We start from the raw sequence: 16,969 nt of genomic DNA on the forward strand, positions 1-16,969 counted from the left end.
TGAGGGACAGTCATTTTCAAATGTTTAGAAGACCTCCACCCTTCCATCTCCCTCTCTCTCTTTCTTTTTCTTTCAGCTGTAAAATTATCTTGTAAGCTTCTATTTGTTTTTTTTCCCAATAAATAATCTTCAGCAAGTGTTTCTATGAATTTATGGAGGTACTCTTTATGGAGGGCTGTGTCAATATCTTTGTGAGGGACTACCAAATCTTGCCTTCCACTGAGTCAGCAATCCTCCCAGCTCTGTCTCATCAGCAAACCAGCTGAGAGTGGATTGTATCCTTTCATTCAGGTCATTGATGAAGATGTTGAACAAGATTGGGTCTGACACCAGCTCCTGGGGAACACTGCTAGTTACAGGCCTCCAACCAGACTCTGACACTGATGACAATCCTCTGAACTTGATCAGTCAGCCAGTTCTCAATCCACCTCACTGGCCACTCATCTATCCCACATTTTCTAAGTTTAATAACAAGGATGTGGGAGACTGTGTCTAAGTGTCAAACTTTCTGAAGTCGAAGTACACAACATCCACTGCTTTCCATCCATCTAGTCAGCCAGTGATGACATCATAGAAAGCTACCAGGTTGGTTGAGAATGATTTTCCCTTGCTGAATCCATGCTGACTACTCTTGATAACGTTCTTTTCCGATTGCTTGGAGATGGCATTCAGAACAAATTGTTCCATCACCATTCCAGAGACAAAGGCGAGACTGACTGGCCTGTAGTTTCCCAGGTCCTCCTTCTTGCTCATTTTGATGGCTGGAGTGATACCGCCTATCGTCCAGCCTTCAGGCACCTCTCCCATTTTCCAGAACCTTTCAAAGATGACTGAGAGTGATTCAACAATCACCTCTGCCAGTTCTTTCAGCACACGTGCATGGGTGTTGAAAGAACTGGGTGCATCCCATGGAGTCCCATAGATTTGTGTGTGTTGATTTTAGCTACACACTCTCTGGCCATATCCACCTCAGTCAACAGGAAGTCTTCCTCTCCCCAGACTCTCTCTCTTACCTCCAGGGTCTGGGATTCCTGAAGGCCAGTCCTAGAACTAAAGATTGAAGCAGAGAAGGCATTCAGAATCTCCACCTTTTCAGTGTCCCCTGTTACCAAGGCACCCACCTCATTTAGCTGGGGTTCCACATTTTCACTATTTTTCCTTGTACTTTTGGCGTACTTAAGAAACCTTTCTTGTTATCCCTTATCTCCTTTGAAAGGTTTAGTTCCAAGAGGGCCTTAGCTTTCCTTGTTGCATCCCTACGGGCCCTGGCAACATTCTTATATTCTTCCCAGGAGGACAGACCCTTTTTCCATATTTCATGGACTTTCTTCTTTTTTTTTTTTCCAGTTTATCTATGAGTTCCTTGCTCATTCATGCAGACCTCTTGCCATCTTTCTATGATTTCTTATTCTTGATGTACTGATTTTGAGCTCAGAAGTGGTGGTTAAGTACCAGGCAGCTCTCATGGACCCCCTTACCTTCAAACTCTCCAGCCCATGGGGTACCTCCAAGTAGGTCTTTGAAGAAGTCAGAGTTGGCTCTCCTGAAGTTCAGGGTCTGGGTTCAAATGGAATGGTAATATATTGTTCAAAACAGATAAAGCTTACGACTACCTCTCATCTGGGTCACGGTGAGAGTGTAATCTGTACTCATGGCTGTATGCAATGTCATTGTGAGCTGCAAAAGAATTCTGACGACTTCTAAGAGGAATCAAGTCAACAGCTTAAGTTAACTTCTTAGCTTTATACTAATGTAGAAAAGAAGTGCCTGTACAATCAGAGATAGCTGTGCAATGGGTTAAAAAACTATCTCATAGTAAAATTCCTACAGAGATACAAAACCAGACAGTGTAATATCTTGGATGTTGTTATAGGATATTAAAATAGTCTCTAGGCAAATATTTTCCCTGAGAAACATTCTAAGTGATCAAATGCGATGTTTTCTCTGCCACTACTGCCACACAGGTATGTTAGTCATTCAATTTATCCATATCATTGTATTGTTAAAGGAATTATGCTAGATTTTTTTCTCTTAAAACATAATTCACATATATATATGTATATTTCCCAGCTGGAGGAATTAAGCTCACTCTTCTCCACAACAAACACTAATATAACATTTGCAGTGTAGACGCCTTTGAAATTTGTACTCTGGACCACAGTTTTTAAAACAATGAAGTGATTATTCTGTCTCACTTTTTAAAAACACAAACAATACTGAGAAGATATATGACTCAGCATATAGTGATTCTCAAAGATATGTTTTACTAAGTCTCAAAGCATGATTTCCTGGCATAAACATAGAAGTTTACCTAAGAGTCTGTATTGGAGTAGTCATTGAGCAAACTGTCCAGTACAAGGAACACAGATTTTATGACCTCAGATTTGGAAAACCAGTACATAATATGTTTGTCTAGACCTGTATAATCAGCAGTAGACACTGAGACGGTAGTCTAAGGTGCTTTATAGAGGACAAGCTGACAAGCAATTTCCAGGTCCTTCTACCTGTCAGACTTAGAGGGTTGTTGTTTTTTTTTTTCTGTGCTGAGATGAAACAGCACAAACCAATGCCAAAACAAAAACAAGTTCTCAGGAGTGAATATTTATAGCGTAACTGTCTCAGGAGGAATAGAAGAGCAAAACACAAGTTCTAATCGGAACAAAACGCTGCTTGGCAAATAGTGAGAAAATATCTTAAATCTGTTATTTTGCTAATGTAAACTGTTCTTGGATGATCTTGCATTCAATTCAATGTTCCTATCTCCTTTCTAACCAAGTAGAAAATCTGAAAATGTTTTTTCTGTTTCAAGAAGTCTTCGGACTTATCTGCTGGGAATTATATTGGATATGTTCATCTTCCTATCAGTTAGAAGCTATTTTTTGTCTATTTTTATTGTAGCTTTTAAGGAAGACTCATACAACACAAGTTAAGCAGCAACTGTTTTTTTGCTAGATTTGTTTGGACTCATCTCCTCAGGAAACTCATCCTGGACCAGGGAACCCATCTAAGCTAAATAAAACTCAGTCTTGGAAGGACATCTGATTTGTAGGGTCATTACCATTCCTACTGGTCAAGCCTCTGAACTTCTGGATATGAAATGAACCAAAAAAAAAAAAACAAAAAAAAAAACCCTTCAGCCTTTTTGTTCTACACAAATAATGCTCCTACTCCAGTGAGAAAGTAAGCTGCTTCTTAACATTCATGCCAGCCAAAGATGGAGGTTTGAGTTTGCTTACCACCTGTTCCTTAAATAATGTGAGTTCTCTATGAGTAAGTAACTTATCAGTCTTAGAATGATGCTTCAAAGTATAAATATGAAAATGTGCTATTTCCTCACTGCATTAAATTAGCATCTCCTACAGATGGGCAAAACTAGTACTGAGTGGAATTTTATTAGATTTTGATTGTGATTGCAGATGACTCTCAAATGTGGGAGTTTCACAGATCCCCAGAGACAGGGAATTGACACTATGTAGTGCCTTGACCAAGACCTTGTTTCTGCAGGTTCTTCCCCACTTCTTATCCCTACTCATTGCAGGATTCTATGCCCTACTTCTGCTTTAAAGAACTAATTTCTCCCACTGATGCATTACTAATAGGCCCATTGCAGGTTCTTCACCCCTTCTTACCAGGCCAAGTTTTTTTCTTTTTTGACTGACAGCAGCTTGTATGGGTTGTTTTGCTCCCACTTCCTGCACAATTATGCCTTTTAGTGACTATTTGAAGGCCATTGTGATTTGCTACAAAAAACATTCAGGAATACCTAACTGCACTACATCTACTGGTGTTCCACTCTTATCTCCATATTTCCTTTGTTGAAACCCAGCCTGAGTCACCATATTTCACAGCTTTTTTTTTATTATTATTATATTTTATAGAAGTGCAGAAACATCCTGCATGTATTCTCTCCACAGAAAGTTTTATATAAAATGGAAAGCAGTCTCCACAAAAGTACCCAAATCTTTGAACTGGGAAGCCACATACTCATTTATTGCTTATTTTAATCTGTAAGATATAAGCTGGATGGAAAATTCTTGAGGAAAGGATCTTGTTACATTATTTATTTATTTTTAAAATAAGTCAAATTGTATTTATAAAATAAACTGCAGCGTAGTGGAAATAATTGTAACTAATACTATATCTACCTGCTTTCCCTCCTAGTCTCTCAGTTACTATCTTCCATTCCATTTTCCTGTTTAATTTGTTCTGTTCATTTGAAGGTCTTAGCTTCTGGGAATCGGCTATATCAGGTGTTTGGAGAACATCTAGAAAAACTGAGCACTTTCACATTATCAGTAATAATTAATGAAACTTCTGCATGCTTTGGAACAGTATGCATGATACACGAGCAAACAAAAAACACAAATGGACAAAATGTTAGCAAAGAATTGCACTCAATATGTCTCAGTTATACAGTTTTAGCATGATAAGATGAAATAACTCTAAAAATGGTTATTAAATATTGGTTTATATGCTAGGAAGGAATATTTCTTTCTCCATTATCCATCTCTTTCCATCTGTTGTATTAAATATGTATCTCACTGGTTTTTGTATCTGATCTACTAAAGCAGTTTATAGTATGATACTGAACAATGTTTGAGCTGAGGTTTTAAATGGATTGCTATGATAGTGCTTTGAAAAAGAAACTGATGTGTCCCAACCATAAAGAAATCTATAAGGTCATCAACCTTACTGAAGCAACATGCAACTCAGTTGCTGATCAACTAATTCTGTTTGCACATGATTAATATATAAATTGATGCTGTTAATCAACCGTGTTCTTAGTTGACCTACAATAACTAACATTTTGCTATCCATCATACTCTCTAATAGATTCCTGAATGACTGTTGTTTATCTGGTTCTGCTTACTGGTTCACTGAGGTTATTCTACTTGATACTGTTGTCCTTGGAGACTTTATTTAAAGTTGAGTTTATAGTTTTGGTTTCTGTTTGTCTTTTAAGTTTCTAAGATCTGAGAACTTGATTTTCCTTGGAGGATGTGTAAGGAACTGTTAGTTATAGAAATTCTTCACAAACATACTCCTAACTCAGTTAAAATTTTCTATTTTATTTACACAGACTTTTCCTTTTAAGAAGTCTGAACTTCCCCTTGTTCAGGAGAGGCAGGAGGGCAGCTGCTCAGTTTTCCCAAAGCTTTCTGTGGTCCAAGCTGAATATGTTCATCACCCTCAGCATGTTTTTGCAAGGCAAGAGCTCTAGAGTCCAGCAATTCTGTTGGCTATCAACTGAACTTCTAGTTTATCACTATTTTATACTGGGGTTCCAAACCTGGGCAAAATCATAGAATCATAGAATCTATGGAGTTTAAAACTGTGTAGAAATTTGCTCTCATAAGGTTCCTCTTGGACCACTCTACCAGCTGGTAGGCTCTTCTGGATAGCAACCTCACAACTGAGTATAACAACTGCTCTTACTTGTTTGATGTCATCTGCTAGTTTGACAGGAGTCTAGTTCAATGCCTCCTCCATCTCAGTGGTAAACATAATCAGAATAGGTCCTGCTAGAGACTCCTGTGATACATTTCCAGCATCCATATAGGCCACATGGCCTATTAACAATTGTTTGTAAATCTGACCTTGTTTTATCCTTCTTCCTTCATCTCTAGTCTCCTAACTGGAGAGTATTGTGAGAGAAAAGATCACAGGAATTGCTCATGTTTCATCCACAAATACTATTGTTTCCTTATGAAGGACATACAATGGGAGAAAAAAAACACCCTGTAAAGTAATCAATGATAAGGATAATACCAGATAAGCATAATACTTTTCTAGCTTCTTCTCTTCTTCTGCAGTGAATTCAGAATTCCCCACCTCACTTTTCAAATTCAGCCAAAACTTTCACTAAAATATTGTTCTTACCTTTTGTTCCCCCTCTTGACTCTCTTTCTTCAGCTCATGATTCACAGCTGAACCTTTCCTTTTATACACTTCTTTCAAACCTTTTATTTTTACCTTTTATTCCTCTTCTGTTTCTGTCCAAGCTCAAAGGAACCTCTCTCTTCTAATATGTTCTTTTGATACTATATGCTCAAACTCAACTACTTACATCATAAGCCTCAGGCTCAGGTACTAAAGCATAAATTTATATTCTGTAAAACAACTTTACCGATAGGAGTCAAATAAAAAAAAAAATCTTCCAGTCTTCAAGATGCTTTTATCCAATGTTATGAATATATTCAAACAACTAATCAAAAGATCTATGGAAAATACACTAAAACTGAAAGATAAATAAGAACAAAGCTGCTTACTGTTTTCAAATGTGAAAATAGCCATATTTAACCAGTTGATAAGTAAGTCAAATGCTGGTTGCCATATTATCACAGAAATTTATTAAGTTCAAAAATATGGGCAAATAATAAGCCTCTTATTAGAAATGTTTTTTAAATCTTTCTTTTTCTGAAGTTTGATGTGCAAGTAGAAGTAAATCAGTGATGCACTAGAAAAGCCATGAACATAAACAATAGTTTATAAACATACTGCTAACCAGTATAAACAGATGAAAAGCTTGAAAAATACATTAGATAAATTTCATGCTCTTGGAATTCAGCATACAAGCCTGCATATTGCAACCTCAGCTAGGATAGCCAGTATTTATACTGAGACACAACTCAGACATGAGTGAGGGACACCACCTCATGCTTTAAGAACAAGTTTTACGCAGCTAAGTACACTGACTTGATGTAACACTGTGCACAGTTTCCAATCCTATTTTTAAAATGTTGTAATTTCCACTTTGTGGAAAACAGCATGCAGTCATCAGTAAAAAGTATCTTCATTTTCTTAGTTCTCTTCCTATTTTGAATTTGGAATGACAGGGTTACTTTCAGTGATCTCATTGCTTCTTCCCAACTGGTGTTAGTAAACCTAAAACATTTCTCCTTGTACATCATCCATGCATCTCAATTTTGGTTAATCAGGATGCATGCACTCATTCTTACATCAATTATTCATTTTATCAGTGCAAGCATTCATGCAGATGGAGGTCAAGCTTCAGGCTTTCTGAAAATATTCTTTTGGAGAATTACGTTTCAAATAGCAATGACTTTTTGTCTATTTAGCTCTGCTGCCTAATGACAAGACTCAGTAGTTAAATAACTCTCCTCACTTTTCTCGCCAGCTCACTGCAAGCTTGTGTAGAATGACAAAGACACGCTTCTGTTACAGGGCCAGAAAATCTCAAGTTCAATGAATACCATGCACTACCTTGGCTGAAAGTACATCCTACTGTAACAACCAAGTCAGTGGTCTGACAGCTTGTCTCCTGGGCAAAGCCACGGTGGCTCCAAGTGCATGTGCTGAGATGTCTTGTGCTTTCCTTTTGAAGGTTCCTCAGAGGATTTCTTAGTAGAAGGAGCTGCTTTTGAAATGCACAAAGGGACAAACAAACAGGCAAAAGGAATTCATAGTTGCAGAAATATGTGGAATATGTATTCTACTCAAAGTAATATTACCTGTGTTCACTGATCAGCATGTACTTTGCACCAAGGAGGGTAGACAAACCAGAGAATTAAATACAAGTGAACCAAAGCAAGGAAGCAAATACTCAGATTAAATAAAAAAGGGACTCATTTGGAGATAAACCATTTAATAAACATGATACAAGTGTTTCCAAGTTTCGATACCAGATGAGAGGCATAAAAATAGCAGGTGCTGCTGAAAAACCATTATAGCCATAGAAATATTTCAAATTCTGTATAAGCAACTTTACTTATTGTAGCTCAGTTATTGTAATTCTTTTGAAAGCTTTCTTTTCCTTAGTGTATGAAAGAACAATTGTGAAGAAAAATATCAAAAGAGCTAATAGTAGACTATAATATTTACATTACCTTCTTAAATGTTAAGCACTCAGTGTTCAAAATGTTTCAAATGAAAGTTACAGAGACCTTTTGTTGCTTTTCTTGCTTATTCCAACTGCTGTAGGCTCTGAAATCCGACAGTACTGGTCACAGCAAGTTATGCTTCATTTTTGTGGGAAGTATAATGGTGTTGCCTAAGTTTCTTGCATTTACCTGCCTGGACCTGTGGGGAATTAATAAAATGTAGGAATGAATTAGTTTAGGTCTGGATGCTGTCATTCATTTGAGGTTTCATTAACTTATATCAGCTTCTAAAACAAACATACAAAAGTTTTGTTTTCTTTGTTCACAATATATATGTTTTCTTCTTCAGTGAGTTCTACATCAACAAAATAAGGAAGAAGATGAAGGAAGAACCCTTGCCTAATTACAAGTTTACAAGTGATTTTTTTTCTTAAGTAAAAGTGCACATATTATTGCTAGAAGTAAACAAGAATTTTCCAGAGTTACATAATTGATATCATAATCATATCTTTCCACACAGATCATATATAAACAAATGAACCAGATCTATTTATTCTATATCTCCTGATTTAATAGCAGATTCCTCAACTGCTTTCAGTCAAGGATAGGTCTACATGCATATGCTGAGTGTATCCCAAGTTTTTCACTGTTGCACTGCCTTACAAACAGCATATTTCCTTCACACTTCAGCTGGGAGAGAGCTCTCAGTTGGTGCACCCTACACAAAAAATAAAAGCCAGCTCTTCCACTCCATGGAAGTAAGGATAGAACTGCAAGTCTAATGCTATCATCTGACAGAAACAGGTTAAATTCAGTTGAGGATATTTCAAAACCATTCCTTCGTTTTTGAAGCAGTATCATGAAGCATTTCTGGTAAACTAGGTACATTCAATTTATGAAAGCTTTAAAAACTTTTTTGCTGTAATAAATATTAAATATTTTTATACAGATCTGGGTCATAACTACTAACATTTTGCAGTGTTTAAACCATTTTTCTCTTCCATATGTGTGTTCACAGACAAAAAAAAAAAAAAAAACAACCTCACCCAAGATGTCTAAAAGAAGTCTTTTGAAGAAGTCTTTTACATTAGCTATGTATAATGTTGTAGTTATGTAATTTGTGTATGTGTGTCTGCATTTAAACTCCTTGTTATGTTCTGGAATGGCTCTTCTTAGCAAGACTAGTCTTTCATGTAGCTATGTAATTTAGATGTTCTCTATACATAGAAAATTATTTACAACATTTCTAGGAAAAAGAAATATATATATAGAAAATAGAGCACATGTTTACAGCAGTTCCCAGAAACTGCTTGGCTGTGGTTTTCAGTATCATTCGAACAGCTCGTGAGAGAACTTTTTAATTCAAGAAAGAGACAGGCAAAGGAACCATAATAACTATAGAAAGTACAAAGAAATATAAATACTAAGAACAGATCAACAGGCACTTCTTTCAGCTCCTCATAATAATCAGGAATATTACTGTTTGGACTGAAATTTTTAATCTATAGTTTCAGCCCAAAGACTCTTTTTGAAATTTTAAAGACAGTTGCTTATTCTTTTTAAAAGTCATAGCAGAGAAGCAAAGGAAGAGTTATGTATTTATGTCTGGCTCCATCTCTGTATTGAAATGTAAAAACTATTGCTAGTCCACTTGCAAACAACAGTTTATATTTTCAACATTCATGTGCTTTAGACAACTGACATTCTGCAGACAGGTAAGAAAACATATCGCTCTGTGTACAGCTGTGCTGTGTACAACTGTGCTGGAGCATCCTTTATGTTCCCACTTCACATAACCTGAGAAACGTCCAACAAAGAACAAGCAATAATTCATAGGATGTCTCATTTTTATGTTTTATTTTTTGTGTTTTTGTTTTGTTTTGTTTGTTTGTTGTTGTTGTTGTTGTTGTTTGTTTGGTGTTTTTTTTGGCGGGGACCCAAGACACTTACACATTTCTTCTTTAGTTTTCATATCTGAGCATCCTCTCCTATAAAGAATGGTTGAGGAACCCAGGTGTGATTAGTTTGGAAGAGAGAATGTTCCAAGAAGATCTCACTGCTCTCTTCCAGTACTTGAAGGGATCTAAAAATAGGGGGGAGGTAGGGAGAGAGAGGAGTGACGTTTTACGTATTTGAATAGGACAAGAGGGAATGGTTATAAACTCAAAGAAGAGAGATTTAAATTAGATCTTAGGAGGAAATTTTTGCTCAGAGGATGATGAGGCACTGGAACAAGCTGCCCAGAAAAGCTGTTGATGCCCCATTTCTGGAGTGTTCAAGGCCAACTTTAATGAGGCTCTGGAAGCTTGAGTGCTGTTCCAGAGAAGTAGGTATAGAGGCTGACTCTGATTAGTATCTTTATTGATGACCTGGATGAGGGGATTGAGTGCACCCACAGTAAGTTTGTAAATGATACCAAGCTGGGAGGAAGTGTTGATCTGCCTGGGAGCAGGAAGGCCCTTCAGAGGGATCTGGACAGGCTGGAGAGCTGGGCTGAAGCCAATGGGATGAGGTTCAACAAGATCAAATGCCAGGTCCTGCACTTTGGCCACAACAACCCCAGGCAATGCTACAGGATTGGGGTGGAATGGCTGGAAGACTGTAGAGGAAATGGACCTGGGGGTATTGACTGATGCTCGGCTGAACATGAGCAGCAGTGTGCCCAGGTGGCCAAGAAGGCCAATGGCACCCTGGCTTGCATCAGGAGCAGTGTTGCCAGCAGGAACAGGGCAGTGATTGTCCCCCTGTACTCAGCTCTGGTGAGGCTGCACCTCGAGTACTGTGTCCAGTTTTGGGCCCTTTGCTGCAAGAAAGACACTGAGGCCCTGGAACGTGTTCAAAGGAGGGCAACAAACCTGATAAGGAGTCTAGAGCACAGGCCTTGTGAGGAGCGGCTGAAGGAGCTGGGAATGTTCAGCTGGGAGAAGGCTCAAGGGAGACCTTATATCACTCTACAGCTACATGAATGGTAGTTGTTGGTCTTTTCACTCATGTAACTAGCGATAGGACTAGAGGAAATGGCCTCAAGTTGCATCCAGAGAGGTTCAGTTTGGATATTAGGAAAAATTTATTCTCTGAAAGAGTGGTCAGGCACTGGAATAGGCTGCCCAGGGAGGTGGTTGAGTCTCTGCTCCTGGAGGTGTTCCGCAAGAAATAGGTAGATGTTGTACTAAGGGACTTGGTTTAGTGAAGTAATACTGGTGGTAGGTGGACAGTTGGACTAGATGATCTTGGAGGTCTTTTTTTAACCTTATTGATTCTATGATTCTATGATTGATTCTATTGTATGAGCTAATGGGTGGCAACCTTGCCTGTGGTAGTGGGGTCGGAATAGATGATCTTTTAGGTTCCTTCCAAACTAAGCCATTCTACTACATTCTACATTCTATGACTCTGTGATTCTGTGATTGATCCTGAGCCCCTTTCAAATGAAATGAAAAGTTAAATGCACATAAACATAATTTTCAGCAATTCTCTAGGAAATTCTTTTTGTAAGGGATTACAGTATTTTTATTTTTACCTTTTGTTGCTGCAGGTCAGAAAAAAAGGTAGAGAATCTTACTAAACTTCTACATTTTGGGTATATTATCAAACATGTTGTTACTCTTACTGTTGTCTTCTGAAAAAGGTCTTTCATGCGCTGATCATCTATTTAAATAGTAATCTAGCTGAATTATGTTTTCATCCAACTATAAATATGCCTTACCTTCACTTTATATTCTATATTCTGCAGAATTCTGAATGTCAACAAGGGAATCTTGAAAACAGTTCAAAGAAAGCTAACTCAATAAATAACCTTACCTATAAAGAAAAAAAAAAAAATCAAAGAAAAAAAACACACCACACAGTTGAGAAGTTTAAATTTGCCATAGAGAAGTTCTTCATTTACCTAGAGATGTGGTTGATGCCTCGTCTATGGAGACTTTCAAGGCAAGGCTGGATCAGGCCATGGGCAACCTGATTTAGCTGTGCATGTCCCTGTTCATTGCAGGAGAGTTGGACTAGATGATCTTTAAAGGCCCCTTACAACTCCAAGGATTCTATGATTCAATGAGTCTATGATTCTATGACTAATTTAAGTTTGATATGCACTGGTTTACGTCTCCAAATAAGAAAGATTACAAGAAGTTTCAAGTTTGAGAGCTGTTAGAAGCTATTTTGCTCTAAGGAACTTCCTTCCAAGCTACCTAAAACATGGAGGCCATTCCATGAGATGTGCTGAATTCATGCACATGATAAAACAATCTCTGTCTTTAGAGTTACACTAACTGAATGGATTCTGAAGAACTGTTGCAAATGAACCTGAGCCATAAAAATAAAATAGTATGTTCAGCATCTCTTTATGCATGTCAGGTATGGATTGTTATTGGCTTCAGTTATTCAAATTAAACACCTTGCAGAATGAAGACCTAAAAATATTTAGCAAGTCCTGTGTGACAGGTGAAAGTGAATCAAACTCTTTCATAGGCATTTTGTTATACAGCTGTCTCTTCTAACCTTCCACAATATCTGACTCAAAAGGTTATGGCTGCTGATCCAGATTTTTACTGAAAAAGGATTCACAAAGATTTGTCTGTTTCAGTTAATTCAGCAACTTTCCTCTCCCTTTTTACTGCTAAAATCCATGCATGTGTTAATTACATTTGCCTTAGTTACCTGCTAAGGTAACTTAGTTTTAGTAACTTTAACTTTAGTTAACTTTAGTAACTTTAACTTAGTTACCTTAGTTACCAACCTGACTTAGTTCTATATTCCCTCCTTTGAAGAGGCTGGGGAGGGGTTTTCTTGCTCAGCAGTTTCTCAAACTCTTTTTACTGCTGTAATTATTTCATAGAAATATTTACCAAAGGGAGCAGCACACGCACACACACATGCATACACAAATCACATAGATGGTAAAGTAGCAGAAGAATGTTTCTAAAAATAGTATGTAAAAATGTTCCAAAATGTCTCTTGTCAATCAGTACACAGAAAAGTGGATAAATGTTTGTGTGTCCATTTTCTCCAGTTAGTTCAGTACTTTTCTTCTAGCAGACATTGTGGAATTCTTATGTAAATTCCAAATATTAATGACCTCAATACATCAGGATAGAAATAAAAAGCATAATAATCATGAATGGATGTACTAATATGTGTGTTTTACATAAATGAAGATGCAAGCTTGAATATTGTAGCATGGTAGACGGGCAAATTTCTTTCCTAAATCCTTCATTGTTACCTCCTAAAAAACTTCTTTACAGGTTAGTTCCTCAAGCTCTTTTTACTGGAAAGATACAGAATCCTACCTTCGCCTTCTGTTTCTCTTTTTTCACCTTCTTTATTGTGGTGCTACACGTTAAGATCATTGCAAATGGCTACAAGTCACACTACACCTATAAGATATACACTTGATATTAGATAGCTTGCATCAGAAGCGGTGTTGCCAGCAGGAACAGGGCAGTGATTGTCCCCCTGTACTCAGCTCTGGTGAGGCTGCACCTAGAGTACTGTGTCCAGTTTTGGGCCCCTCACTGCAAGAAAGACACTGAGGCCCTGGAACGTGTTCAAAGGAGGGCAACAAAGCTGGTGAGGGGTCTGGAGCACAGGCCTTGTGAGGAGCGGCTGAAGGAGCTGGGATTGTTCAGTCGGAGAAGAGGAGGCTCAGGGGAGACCTTACTGCTCTCCATAACTACCTGAAGGGACGCTGTAGTGAGCTGGGGGTCAGCTTCTCCTCTCATGTAACTGTGATAGTACTAGAGGGAATGGCTTTAAGCTGCACCACGGGAAACTCAGACTGGACATTAGGAAATACTACTTTTCTGAAAGAGTGGTCAGGCACTGGAATGGACTGCCCATGGAGGTGGTGGAGTCACCGACCCTGGAAGTGTTCTAGGAAGGTTTGGACGTTGTGTTGAGGGACATGGTTTAGTGATAGCTACTGGTGATGGGTGGATGTTTGGACTGGATGATCCTGTGGGTCTTTTCCAACCTTGGTAATTCTACGATTCTGTGATTCTAAGATGTCATTGTTGGATCTGGAGCTGAACCCAGGTCCTCCTCTGAGATCTGTGTCCTGCATTCCATACAGAAAAACTCAGAGGTGAGCAGATGATTTGTCTTTTTTGTTGCAGTTTACAATGATTAATCAAATGAGATTAGAAGTATGAACATAGATTCTTGTTACCTCCTGCATATAGGGAAAAATATTCCTTAATGTAGCACTATCACTGCACAGATTTATAGGACTCATTACATGCAGCGCATCAGCAGAAAAATCTGAAGAAAAGTGTTTTAAATTTAGGCTTTATGTTTGTTTGTTTTGTCTTTCCAATGTGGGGCATACAATCTAGATTTAACTTTTAAAACTTTACAACCAGATATGTTTTAGATTCCAATTGGAATCTTTTAAGGTAATTACTGGGTAACATTACAGATGTGAAATGTGTAGTTCTGCTAACCAAATGCAGAAGCATAAAATGCCTATTTCTTTCATTACAAAACTACTAAGTGTTTCCATATTTCTGAGATTATCACCATTCAAGAAGAGGCTATTATTTTCTCTATTTGTCACCATTTATTTTTACTATTGACTCCGAAAACAATAAACTCAGCTCTAGTGTTATCTGAATATGCGTATGAGCATCTGTAATACATGAGTAGAAGCCATTACAGAATCACAGAATCACAGAATCACAGAATCACCTGGGTTGGAAGGGACCTCAAGGATCATGTAGTTCCAACCCCCCTGCCTAGCAGGGCTACCAATCATCCACATTCAGATCAGGTTGCCCAGGACCCCGTCCAACCTGGCCTTGAACACGTCCAAGGACGGGGCATCCACAACCTCCCTGGGCAGCCCGTTCCAGGGCCTAACTACTCTCCTTGTGAAGAACTTCCCCCTAACATCCAACCTAAATCTTTCCTCCTTCAACTTTGATCCATTTCCCCTAGTCCTGCTGTTGTCAGCCCTTCTGAAGAGTTTACTCCCCTCCTGGGTGTAGGTTCCCTTCAGGTATTGATAGGCTGCAATGAGGTCGCCCCGCAGCCTTCTCTTCTCCAGGCTGAACAAGCCCAACTCCCTCAGCCTGTCCTCATAGGGGAGGTGCTCCAGCCCCCTGATCATCTTAGTCGCCCTCCTCTGGACCCTTTCCAAGATCTCTATGTCTTTCTTGTACTGAGGACTCCACACCTGGACACAGTACTCCAGGTGGGGCCTCACAAGAGCCGAGTAGAGAGGGACAATCACCTCCCTGTCCCTGCTGACCACCCCTCTCCTGATGGAGCCCAGGATCCCATTTGCCTTTCGAGCTGCCAGAGCGCACTGCTGGCTCATGTTAAGTCTCTCGTCCATCAGGACCCCGAGGTCCTTCTCTGCCGAGCTGCTCTCAAGGACCACTTCTCCCAGCCTGTACGGGTGCCTGGGGTTCTTCCGGCCCAAATGCAAAACCTTGCACTTTGCAAAACCTTGCACATTCTTCAAGGTGGTTACACTACAAAGGAATTTCCTGTACAGCTACTTAAACAAAAGTAGCCAATCCCTTTAAAGAAAAAAGGGCATTAATAAAGATTCAAGTCTAGTAATATGTACCAGGTTAACACTCAGCTCTTGTCTCTTATAAAGACTGAAACTGGAATGCAACCAAGTGGACCTTCGAACACTTTTCTATCACTGTACAAGATTGCTTTCTTGTCTCACTGTTGCTGTGTTTAGAATATTTAGATGATAGAAAATTACAACTATAAGGTTCTGATGCTAAAGCTTAAGGACCATCTGATACAGTTTCTCAGCTCTCCCCACTACGAAAATGAGTTCCAGGCTATTCTGAGCATATCGAAGGCCTATACCTGTTTTCAGTATTAAATTGATTATGCTTTATTTTTGTCAGAAAGTTACTACTTTCTGAATATATGAATTTATTCATCAAAGACAAGGAATGCAGACTGGTGGACAAAGGGTTGTGGTGGAGTTGATGTTTCTGATAGGAGGAGTACTGACCTTTTCCATATTCATTTTTTGTTCATACCATTTCTTTAAAACATTGTATATTCTTTGCTGTGATCCAATTGTTATGCTGTAATCTGGCTCCACATACAAAGTAAGTTGCAGTCATCCAGTGACATGGTAATCAAGGAAAGTGTAATGCCTAGAGGATACCTAGCTGCCTTTGTCTGTCCCAGCTCCAGCATTTATTCCATCTGACTGTAAAATGCTTGCACAGTTCAATAACGCTGTACTCTTTGCATTTAATAAATTGCAAATAACAATTTGTCCACTGCTATTTTGATGTATTAATTATGCTTCCATAAATGGCTATTTTGAACCTTATTTTAATTCCAGACTATCTTGATGTATTAAGTTAAGGCTCAATTTTTCAAACATTTTCCATTCTTATCTCCAGTCCTTCTACTGTCTGCAAACCTCCCTTCAACTTAGCATCCATAAAACTCCCACAGGAGCTTTGGCTGCCCTGTGGTACAACATGGCCTTAAGAAATATCCCATGTGTTACCAAACTAGTTAGACAGAATTTGTCTGCATAAGCTAGCAAAAAAAATGTAGTTAAATTGGATTAAACCTTGAAGAACTAATTATGAGAAGCAAGGCACATGGTTTCATGACACCTTTATTTCCACTCCAATAATGCAGATGTTCTGCAAGGTTTGAGTTAGTAACATTTTAGGTAATTAGGAGGGGAAAAAGAAATGTTTAAATAGTAAATAAATCCATGCAGATTGATGATTTTTAATTTATTCAGACTATCCAGAAAATGGATGGAAAGACCATTTAAAGAAGTTCTTTGAGACTTAAGGTGAAACTGTAGTCTTCTGGTGAAGCTTCCAATAAATAGACTTAGTGATTGACATGTCCAGGGAAATAGAACTTCTTTGAGCCTGTTAAGTACCTCTTTTAACACACAACTTTTTTTAGATTCTGCATGGCTTAGTAAGCAAGACACAGAAAGATTCCTTATGTTCCAGCCTTTACATATGCTGTTTTTTTTCTTTTTAATGAAAAAAGTCTATGATATGTTTATATAACTTTAAGTAAACTGTAATAAGCTTTTTTGGAAAAGATCGTAATTATAACAGGCCTAGACTCAGTTTTGCACATTTTTTTCTAAGTGCTTCTGAGTTCCTCTCTGCATAGAA

This window comes from Tympanuchus pallidicinctus, unplaced genomic scaffold (genome assembly GCF_026119805.1).
Source record: "Tympanuchus pallidicinctus isolate F22 unplaced genomic scaffold, pur_lepc_1.0 scaffold8, whole genome shotgun sequence".
Taxonomy (NCBI): domain Eukaryota; kingdom Metazoa; phylum Chordata; class Aves; order Galliformes; family Phasianidae; genus Tympanuchus; species Tympanuchus pallidicinctus.